This window comes from Oncorhynchus tshawytscha, linkage group LG22 (assembly GCF_018296145.1).
Source record: "Oncorhynchus tshawytscha isolate Ot180627B linkage group LG22, Otsh_v2.0, whole genome shotgun sequence".
Lineage (NCBI taxonomy): Eukaryota > Metazoa > Chordata > Actinopteri > Salmoniformes > Salmonidae > Oncorhynchus > Oncorhynchus tshawytscha.
In genome coordinates, this window is record NC_056450.1 from 25,023,682 (window position 1) to 25,035,433 (window position 11,752).

The window sequence follows — 11,752 nt, forward strand, 5'->3', positions numbered from 1 at the left end:
AAATTAGGACATAAAAAATATTACTAGAAAAGACTTAAAAAGTTATTAGAAACAGGAGTTGGAAGGAACCAAAAATATGAACAGAACCCCTAGATTTTTTTGTTTCGTTCCACTGTTCCCACCAACAAAATAAAGTTCAGAATCGTCCATTTCTCTTCCTTTTTTAACCTGTGAAATACATTTTTTAAATCCATTTAGCTCATAAAATAACTCCACCAATCAGTGTGGATAGAGCAGGCAAGGTAGTTGTTTACATGCGTGATGGACAGACAAGTGTAGGCTAAGGCACAAGATGCAACTGAAATTTTGCAGGTGGGGAGAGAGCAAGACAGGGTTGAAGAGGAGGCTTGAAGCGCAGGGCAACTTGTTATGACATGCATTATATGAATTAGGTCCACAGAATTATACCAAGGAGGAGCGGCTTCTATGGAGGAACTTTGAATGTCCTTTGAGCTTGCAAGCTAATAGGAAAGGGAAACGGGGGATACCTAGTCAATTGTATAACTGAATGCATTCAACTGAAATGTGTCTTCCGCATTTAACCCAACCCCTCCGAATCAGAGGTGCGGGGGCTGCTATAATAGACATCCATACCCGGGGAACAGTGGGTTGACTGCCTTGGTCAAGCTTGTGTGTGCTGAGTGGCACCAGAATTACAAACACATCTTACAGTTAATAAATCCAAAGTGAAAAGGGATAACTTGGCCTATAGTATCCTTAACTAGCATTGAAAAAGTTAATCCATTCTTCTCTAGCTAATTAAAAATCTCTCTCCCTTTCTTCTGAATCAAGCTTGTAACATCAGTAGAGTAGCCTATTATTTGGAGGGGGAGGGGCAGGTAGCCTAAACACGCACAGGCAAAGATTTTCAGCTTGCAGGCAGACACTGGAATACATTTCTGAGTGACAGAATGAGGGCTTTGCATATGCACTTTGTTGTGGGACAACAACATTTCACATGGAATGTAAAATAACGTTATTAAACGGTTCCAATGCTTTTAAAATAATGTTTCTGTTCCAGAACACTATGGATCACTTTCATTCCAGGTTCTGTTTCTGTTCCTTGAAATATGTATTTATTTTCCAGTTTTCGGTTCTGCACACTGAACTGGTTCCAACCCCTGATTAGAAAAACAATAGAAACACAATAATGTTAAAGGCCCCTGCCAACTATTATATTTAGTTTCGCAAAAATGATTTGCCTTCTGTAAGTCAACATTTTTTTGCCTATTTTCGTTATTCTGTTAGCATACACATACAGTTGAAGTCAGAAGTTTACATACACTTGGTTGGAGTTGAAGTCATTAAAGCTCGTTTTTCAACCACACCACAAATGTCTTGTTTACAAAATATAGTTTTCGCAAGTCGGTTAGAATATCTACTTTGTGCATGACACAAGTAATTTTTCCAAAAAATGTTTACAGACAGATTATTTAACTTGTAATTCACTGTATCACAATTCCAGTGGGTCAGAAGTTTACATACACTAAGTTGACTGTGCCTTCAAATAGCTTGGAAAATTCCAGAAAATGATGTCATGGCTTCAGACGCTTCTGATAGACTAATTTACATAATTTGAGTCAATTAGTCAATGTATTTCAAGGCCTACCTTCAAACTCTGTGCCTCTTTGCTTGACATCATGGGAAAATCAAAAGAAATTAGCCAAGACCTCAGAAAAAAATGTGTAGACCTCCACAAGTCTGGTTCATCCTTGGGAGCAAACAAGTATAAACAAGTATAAACACCATGGGACCACGCAGCCTTCATATCGCTCAGGAAGGAGACGCATTCTGTCAACTGGAGATGAATGTACTTTGGTGTGAAAAATGCAAATCAATCCCAGAACAACAGCAAAGGACCTTGTGAAGATGCTGGAGGAAACAGGTACAAAAGTATCTATATCCACAGTAAAACGAGTCCTATATCGAGATAACCTGAAAGGCCGCTCAGCAAGGAAGAAGCCACTGCTCCAAAACCGCAATAAAAAAGCCAGACTACGGTTTGCAACTGCACATGGGGACAAAGATTGTACTTTTTGGAGAAATGTCCTCTGGTCTGATGAAACAAAAATAGAACTGTTTGGCCATAATGACCATCGTTGTGTTTGAGGTAAAAAGGGGAGGCTTGCAAGCTGAAGAACACCATCCCAACCGTGAAGCACGGGGGTGGCAGCATCATGTTGTGGGGGTGCTTTGCTGCAGGAAGGACTGGTGCACTTCACAAAATAAATGGCATCATGAGGAAGTAAAATTATGTGGATATATTGAAGCAACATCTCAATACATCAGTCAGGAAGTTAAAGCTTGGTTGCAAATGGATCTTCCAAATGGACAATGACCCCAAGCATACTTCCAAAGTTGTGGCAACATGGCTTAAGGACAACAAAGTCACGGTGTTGGAGTGGCCATCACAAAGCCCTGACCTCAATCCTATCGAAAATGTTTGGGCAGAACTGAAAAAGCATGTGCGAGCAAGGAGGCCTACAAACCTGACTCAGTTACTCCAGCTCTGTCAGGAGGAATGGGCCAAAATTCACCAAACTTATTGTGGGAAGCTTGTGGAAGGCTACCTGAAACGTTTTACCAAAGTTAAACAATTTAAAGGCAATGCTACCAAATACTAATTGAGTGTATGTAAACTTCCGACCCACTGGGAATGTGATGAAAGAAATGAAAGCTGAAATAAATAATTCTCTCTACTATTATTCTGACATTTCCCATTCTTAAAATAAAGTGGTGATCCTAACTGCGGATTAAATGTCAGGAATTGTGAAAAACTGAGTTTAAATGTATTTGGCTAAGGTGTATGTAAACTTCCGATTTCAACTTTAAGGGAGAATTATGAAAGTTCACAGAAGTAACACGTACAGGTAGACCTGTCAATTAGTGGGTGTTTTTACTGCTAACAATTTTGTTTATTAATTATTAAGTGATTAAAATGTGTAACTCTGTTAACAATGACACAATGGGAAATCATTGTAGTCACATAACAGAGTTGCAGTAGAGCACAGCACAGTAACTCAGTACAGTAGAGCACACTATAATATGCAGTGCCTTAGGAAAGTATTCAGACCTCTTGACTTTTTCCATGTTTGGTTACGATACAGCCTTATTCTAAAATTCATTAAATAGTTTTCCCCCCTCATCAATCTACACACAGTACCCCACAAAGCAAAAACAGCTTTATATAATTTATAAAAAAATAAAAACTGAAATATTAATTGTAAGTATTAACACCCTTTACTCAGTACTTTGTTGAAGCACCTTTGGCAGCGATTACAGCGTCAAGTCTTCTTGGGTATGACAATACAAGCTTGGCACACCTGTATTTGGAGAGTATCTCCGATTCTTCTTTACAGAATCTCTAAAGTTCTGTCAGGTTGGAGGGGGAGCATTGTTGCACAGCTATTTTCAGGATCCTCCAGAGATGTTCCATCAAGTTTAAGTCTGAGCTCTGGCTGGGAAACTCAAGGACATTCAGAGACTTGTCCCGAAGACACTCCTGTGTTGTCTTGGCTGAGTCCTTAGGGTCGTTGTCCTGTTGGAAGGTGAACCTTTGCCCCAGTCTGAGGTCCTGAGAGCGCTGGTTTTCATCAAGGATCTCTCCGTTATTTGATCCATTCAGCTTTCCCTCGAACCTAACAAGTCTCCCAGTCTTTGGTGCTGAAAAACATCCCCACACCATGATGCTGCCACCACCATGCTTACCCGTAAGGATGGTGGCACGTTTCCTCCAGACGTTCCCCCAGGCCAAAGAGTTCAATCTTGGTTTCATCAGAACAGTGAATGTTTTGGCAAACTCCAAGTGGGCTGTCATATGCCTTTTACTGAGGAGTGGCTTCTGTCTGGCCACTCTACCATAAAGGCCTGATTGGTGGAGTGCTGCAGAGATTGTTGTCCTGGAAGGTTCTCCCATCTCCACAGAGGAACTCTAGAGCTCTGTTAGAGTGACCATCTGGTTCATGGTTCCCTCCCTGACCAAGGCCCTTCTTTCCCGATTGCTCAGTTTGGCCGGGTGGCCAGCTCTAGGAAGAATCTTGGTGGTTCCAAACTTCTTCCAATTAAGAATGATGGAGGCCACTGTGTTCTTGGGGACCTTCAGTGCTGCATAAATGTTTTGGTACCCTTCCCCAAATCTGTGTTGACACAATCCTGTCTCGGAGCTCTACAGACATTTCCTTCTACCTCATGCCTTGATTTTTGATCTGACATGCACTGTCAACTATGGTACCTTATATAGACAGGTGTGTGCCTTTCCAAATCATGTCCAATCAATTGAATTTACCACAGGTGGACTCAAATCAAGTTGTACAAACATCTCAAGGATGATCAATGGAAACACAAAGAGTCTGAATACTTATTTATGTAAGGTATGTCTGTTTATAATTTCTTAGGATTATTTATTTTTTAATCTATTTTAGAATAAGGCTGTAACGTAACAAAATGTGGAAAAAGTCAAGCGGTCTGAATACTTTCTGAAGGCACTGTACTCTACTGAAGTGTACTGTACTCTGCTGTACTGTACCCTTCTATACATTAGTTTACTGTAAATGTCTTTACTGTACTGTCCTATACTGTACTGTACTGAACTCTACTAAACTGTACTGTCCTGCGCAATGTTCTACTTTGCTGTACTGTCCAAACTTGTGAAACATAGACGTCTATGATTGGTTCAGATTTGGTCGGGTCTGGACAAACCAAATTTGGTCTTGTTTGGGGGCAGAGCTCATTAGAATAATTGCTAGTGTATAATAACACCCAAACATGCACCTAGCTACCTTTGTGTACATATTCAGGATACATCACCATGAAGGGAATGACACTCATAATTATGCATTTCTATATAGTACAGATGAAGGACCCAAGATGTCATTTTGTTACCGGGTGTTGATCCACTTCAAACGCTAGGTGTCATATCATAGCTGACACCCCATTCTTTCTGCAAACATCTTTGAACCTTAATGTTTTTGGAAAACATGGTCACAAAAAAGATTTTACTGTCATTCCAAACTTTGCATCTGCACTGTTCCTCAAGTAAATATGTTTTAGTAAAATGTTCTGTGGCAATTTTTAAAGGTAGACTTCTACACATGGTTTGTTGAACTTTGCAATAAATGGTTTCTGCTTAGCATACATTTTAATGTGAAAAAGTGAGTCTCAGCGTTACTATTTTTAGGTGGTGGCCGTAGCAAACTATCTGCTTCAGTTTTCGAAATGATCGATCTCTGTCAAATGAGGAGCTGGTTTTTACATAGTGTACATTTATTTCTTCTGAACACATTTCCGTTTCTTGGGAATGTTAATTTTTGCAAATATTTTCTAAATACTTACTTTTATGTTTGCTAACTGAACAGGCAACACCGCCGAGTTCTAAACTGTAAACCAATCAAAAGTGTCACGCCCTGACCTTGGATATCTCTGTTTTCTATATATTTTGGTTAGGTCAGGGTGTGTCTAGGGTGGGTACTCTAGGTTTTTGTATGTCTAGGGTTTTTTGTATGTCTAGGGTTTTTGTATGTCTATGTTGGCCTGATATGGTTCCCAATCAGAGACAGCTGTTTATCGTTGTCTCTGATTGGGGATCATATTTAGGCAGCCCTTTTTCCCATTTTCTGGTGTGGGATCTTGTCTACAGTTAGGTGCCTGTGTGCACACTAGTAGCTTCACGTTGCGTTTGGTTGTTTTGTTTTGCTGAGTTTCAGTTCATAAAAAATATGTGGAACTCTATTCACGCTGCGCCTTGGTCTCACTCATACGACGATCGTGAATGAAGATCCCACCAAAAATGGACCAAGCAGCGTCTTCAGGAGGAATGGACCTGGGAGGAGATCCTGGATGGAGCAGGACCCTGGACAAAGGCTGGGGAGTATCGCCGTCCGAGGGAGGAAATTGAGGCAGCAAAAGCGGAACGGCGACGTTACGAGGAGTATTACCAACCTGGCAAGCACGAGAGGCAGCCCCAAAATATTTTTTGGGGGGGCACACAGGGAGATTGGCAGAGGTAGGGTTTAGACCTCGGCCATCTCCTCGTGCTTACCATGGGGAGCGTGTGACTGGTCAGGCACCGTGTTATGCAGTGATGCGCACGGTGTCTCCAGTGCGCATTCATAGCCCGGTGCACTCTATTCCAGCTCCCCGCATTTGCCGCGCTAGAGTGGGCATCCAGCCAGGACAAGTTGTGCTGGCTCAGCGCTCCTGGTCTCCAGTATACCTCTTCGGACCAGGATATCCTATCGCCAGTACGCCTTCACAGCCCAGTGCATCCTGTGCCAGCGCCCCACACGTATCGAGCTAAAGTGAGCATCCAGCCAGGACGCATTGTGCCAGCTCTACGCTCCAGGTCTCCATTGCGCCTCCACAGTCCAGTAAGTCCTGTGCCTCTTGCCTTCACTAGCCCTGAGGTGTGTGTAATCAGCCCGGTGCCACCTGTACCGGTCCCACGCATCAGGTCTCCAGTGCGCATCCACAGTCCAGTACGTCCTGTGCCTCTTCCCCGCATTTGCCCTGAGGTGTGTGTCATCAGCCCAGTGCCACATGTACCGGTCCCACGCATCAGACCTCCAGTGCGCATCCACAGTCCAGTACGTCCTGTGCCTCTTCCCCGCATTTGCCCTGAGGTGTGTGTCATCAGCCCAGTGCCACATGTACCGGTCCCACGCATCAGACCTCCAGTGCGCCTCCACAGTCCAGAGCTTCCAGCGACAGTTCCCAGTCCAGAGCTTCCGGCGACAGTTCCCAGTCCAGAGCTTCCGGCGACAGTTCCCAGTCCAGAGCTTCCGGCGACAGTTCCTAGTCCAGAGCTTCCGGCGACGGTCCACAGTCCGGAACCTCCAACGGCGGTCCACAGTCCGGAACCTCCAACGACGGTCCACAGTCCGGAACCTCCAACGACGGTCCCCAGTCCAGAACCTCCAACGACGGTCCCCAGTCCGGGAACCTCCAGCGACAGTCCCCAGTCCGGGGCCTCCAGCGACAAGCTACAGTCCAGAGTCTTCAGCAACGAGCTGCAGTCCAGATCCTCCAGCGGTGGTTCCCAGTTCTGAGCCTCCGGCGATGATCCACGGTCCGGTTCCTCCGACAACGATCCACAGTCCGGTTCCACAGAAGCGGAGGGATCAGTGTAGGGAGCGGAGACTGCGTCCAGAACCGGAGCCGCACCGAGGGTAGATGCCCACCCGGACCCTCCCCTATAGGTTTAGGTTTGCGGCCGGGGGGGGGGGGATACTGTCATGCCCTGACCTTAGATATCTCTGTTTCTATATATTTTGGTTAGGTCAGGATTTGACTAGGGTGAGTACCCTAGGTTTTTTGTATGTCTAGGGTTTTTTGAAAGTCTTGAGTTTTTGTATGTTAGGGTTTTTTGTATGTCTAGGGGTTTTGTATGTCTGTGTTGGCCTGATATGGTTCCCAATCAGAGACAGCTGTTTATCGTTGTCTCTGATTGGGGATCATATTTAGGCAGCCCTTTTTCCCATTTTCTGGTGTGGGATCTTGTCTACAGTTATGTGCCTGTGTGCACACTGGTAGCTTCACATTTCGTTTGGTTGTTGGTTGTTTTGTTTTGGTGATTTTACGTTCATTAAAAATATGTGGCACTCTATTCACGCTGCGCATTGGTCTCACTCATACGATGATGGTGACAAAAAGTTGGGTACTATCCATGGTACTATCTCTGATGATCACGTCCGCCAATCCCGTTATCTGTATCTAAGGTAGTAGACAGCTGGCGACAAACTGTTATCGGGTGATGCATTGTTTGTATACTTGTAATGAACTATTTAGTTGTAAAAACATCATACCATCAATGCAAGCTGTAAAATGACTCCCAACTTAAAACACAGCAACCTTAGTAATGTAGCTAGCTTGCTAGTTAGCTAGTTGCAACAAGAAGATCTGTTGCTACTGTAGCTAGCAGGAGCAGATAACTTTATCACTAGCTAGCATGTCATTCCGGGACAAGGAGAATTTTAACTATCAGTTTTTTCCAAGTAATAATTGAAGACTACAAAAATCAATAGGACAAGTAGTGTAAATCTAATACAGTCATCAACGGCAAGACCCACTAATTTAAGTCTGACAAATAACAAATGCCACATTATCCCTGTCAATAGTAGGATGAGTGCAGAGCAGCCAGGATGTTCATTTTCTAGCTCACAAACTACATTCCTTTGTTGTGATGATTTATTTGATTAATCCTTGTCTCTTTTGTCTTACATCTATTCAATTATCCTGTGTCCTGCTCCCAGAGATCAACCAAGTGCTATTCACCAAGCATGGGCTGATTCACTCACCTGTGAGGAGAACCTTCCTACCGCAGTTTGAACAAACCCTGCTGTCACTATTTAAATATTGGACCCACATATACATGTGCCTTTGTCTTTTCTTTGTGGGTTTTGTCAGTGTTGTGCATTTTAGAATTGAAGAACAACTATAGATACACATGCTTGTTCGAGCATCTCAAAGATTACATTAGTAGAATTAGTATAACGGGACAAACAGATTGTTTTATTATTGTAACCTGCAGTTGGGGAAATTCTACAGGCCCCAGGCTTTTACCATAGATGGTGGAGTCCTCGTCTCTGGACCACACAAGCTTTAGATTACATTCTACTAAGGTCCTTGTCTCTCTCTCTACATCGGTCAGCTACTTTGGTGACTAGGGTGGGATCCTATGGGGCCTGGGCCCACAAATGTCGCTTGAAGGAAAGGGGAAATACTGAAGCATGTGTTGATGACAGTTCTACAGTCTCTTGGCATAGATGGTTAGCTCTCATTTCTGGACTGCAACATTGTAAGATTGTGCCCTCCACGGCACTTGATATAAGTTGATTGGTAGGCTACACTATATTTAAATACTTAAAATACTGTGAGACAACTTTGCTATTTGTCTCTGTACTCAATAAATGGTGAAACATTATTTGTGAGTGTTCTTTGATCGAATGTATATGCATGAAACCTACATTATGGAAAACATGTATCACACTCAGTCATAGTTAGTAGAATAATGATTTTGGCACGTCAACATTTAGAAGGTTAGTAGGAAAGTTAATAACGTAAACCACCTAAATATACTTACATTCACTGAACATTTAGTAGTTAAAACTCACCAACATTCATTTCCCAACTGATTTTTCTATAATCCTACAGGCTCTTTATCATTCGCCATAACTTATATTCCAATGCAACTATGGTATTATTGGGTAGCTGGTATTTGAGAAGTCATCTGGTTTAAAAATCAAGAATTGAAGATGCCAACATATTTTCTCGGCGGGGATCAGTCAACTTCACTCTTTTGAGCTTCGGCCCACCACCTATTTATTGTGGAATTGTCCCTATATCATTCAGTGATAGGACAATATTAAAATTTGAGCTGGTCATTTATATTTACATTTGAGCTGGTTAGACTTTACCCCTACACTGCCGGGCGACATGAACTTACTGAATGAAAGCAACATGTCCTAAAGCAGGCTAGCCTAAGAGTCCGAAATATATAGAATGTATTATGTGCTGTCTGCGCAATGGTTACCAACACACGTTTTAAACATTGTCTTAGTAAGTAAAAAAAAAAAAACCTTCCCTCAAAGTTCTAGGTCCAAACGAATGGGCACTTTATTTTAAATTCCTCAGCTATGACAAATACATTCAACCCCACTAACATGTCAGAAACCATTTATATAGCGCGCTATATCTACACCAAAATCCATGACCTTGGCTTGGAGCGTCACTATAAAACAACAAACACTTTTGCTGTCAAAGTAAACGGGCATGCACGGTGCCCGTACACCGTAGCGTATATTATTGTGTTACGACGAGTATATAGAGTCCTACTACACATCAGTGGAAAACGATGTCGGGGCACTTCCGTCCAACCAAACGAGGAACAATGCCGTCGTGCGTAAAACCGAGCTTTATTAAAAGGAACAAGTAAATTGAAAATGTAGTAAACTCACCAAATAGATATATCTCTGTGAGCGCACCAATAGCTTCTTCCTTTCCCTATTAACTCTCCGCCATCTTCAGCACTGTGTTTGTTTAAATGGGAAACACTCTCGAAGAGAAAGAAGCCAGCTTGTGCTGAGCGTTGGGGTTGCTGGGGAAAGTAGTTATTCACGTCGAACGTTGTTATTTTAGGTAGGGCAGACCTCCCGGATACGGACTACAACTACATGTATGCCCCAAGAGGAGATATTGGGTTCTAGTGTAGACGGCTGAACAGCGACGATATTAGAACAGAATAATGCCACGGTGTTTATTTTTAGTTATAAACTCGGTGATTAGCAGACAGCCGTGGTATATCAGACCGTATACCACTGGTATGACACATTCATTATGTGTACTGCTCTAATTACGTTGGTAACTAGTTTATAATAGCAATGAAGCACCTCAGGGGTTTGTAGTATATGGCCAAAACACCACCGTTTAGGGCTGTGTCCAGGCACTCCGCGATGCGTCGTGCTTATGAACAGCCCTTAGCGGTGGTATATTAGACATACCCCCCTGCCTTATTGCTTAATTAACCTGAGGAACATTGAATTGTGTGCAAATGCCTGTAATACTTAATAGGCTGATCAGATATCATCTGATTTAACATGGTAATGATGGTTTACAGAAGGTGTGTGGCTTGGACAACTTTTACAGTATTCTAGTGTAGGCAGGCTATTCAGTATTCAAATATTATCTCAGTATGTGTATATTAGCCAGATATAGATGGTGATAAGAAATACATTTATACAAATTGTATTTTTTTGCATTTTGATGAAATTCTAGATTTAATCAACTGAATTAACAAGGTCCCATATTCAATCAAACCCCTTTATCCGGGACTGCAAGTTTGATTGAACTGCGTATACATTAGATAATGTTTTCCTTTGTTATAAATGATGTATAGTCCTAAGCCTTATTGTGACATAACTCTAAAATGCTAGCCCTAATGATATGTTCTGTACCTGGAGAGGGCTGTGTGGTTTGGTTCTGTATCTGTAGAACAGTGGGACCTCCAGAACTGTATATCTTATAGATGAGGCCCATATGTGGGCTCCATTTGGTGGAGCTGGCAGGTTCAGTGTGGACCGTTGGCGTCACAGCCTAATGGCCTGGGGACTAGGGCAGATTCGTCCCAGAACCAGTACCCTTGCCAAGAAGAGACGAGGTAAGATAGCACCAATCCGTCACCATGGTGATATCAGGCAGGCAGGGAAGTAGGCACACACACACACTCTGGCAGAGCAGACAGTAGGGTTTCAGCTGTGTCAGGGAGGGGTAGAGGTGGAGGGAGGGAGAGAGAGAGAGGAAGAAAGTGAGAATCAGATAGAGAGTGTAAAGACAGATTGAGCGACAGAAAGGCTGGCAGACACAGGTAAAGAGGGACAACAGATGTATATATAAAATGATTGTGAGAGCAGCGGTAGAAACATAGCTGAAATACAGTTGACAGGGAAAAGAGAAGATGAGGAAAAAAGAGAGCGGGGGGAAGAGAAAGAGAGGAAGCGATGGTGAGTAATGTGAATCTGTAGAGTAAGTGAAGATGAGGAGGGAGAGAGTGATAGAAAACATTAGGTAGAGCCAGTCAGAGAATTACCCAGAGAGAGAAAGAGAGAGCGAGTGCTGAAGGAAAGAGAGAGGCGACATAAGGGGGAAGGGGAAGGAGTGAGGAGGAGGAGAACAGGACATTGCAATTAGCCTGGCCTGAGCAAAATCCACCCAAGTCAAGGAACACAACCAGAGGAAAAGAAAGAAGGATATGACTTGAGTT

General features: G+C 42.9%; 1 protein-coding gene across 3 annotated transcripts in view; it reads right to left on the reverse strand.

Annotated features, from left to right (window-relative positions):
* Nucleotides 1–10,095, reverse strand: part of LOC112222175 (nuclear receptor coactivator 3) — a 112,430-nt gene extending 102,335 nt beyond the window's left edge. For all 3 annotated transcript variants that reach the window (XM_024384847.2, XM_024384846.2, XM_024384849.2), the window contains exon 1: nt 9,951–10,095. The gene's annotated coding sequence lies outside the window, so the exon portion shown is untranslated. The remainder of the gene's footprint in view (nt 1–9,950) is intronic.
* Between the last annotated feature and the right edge of the window lie 1,657 nt (nt 10,096–11,752).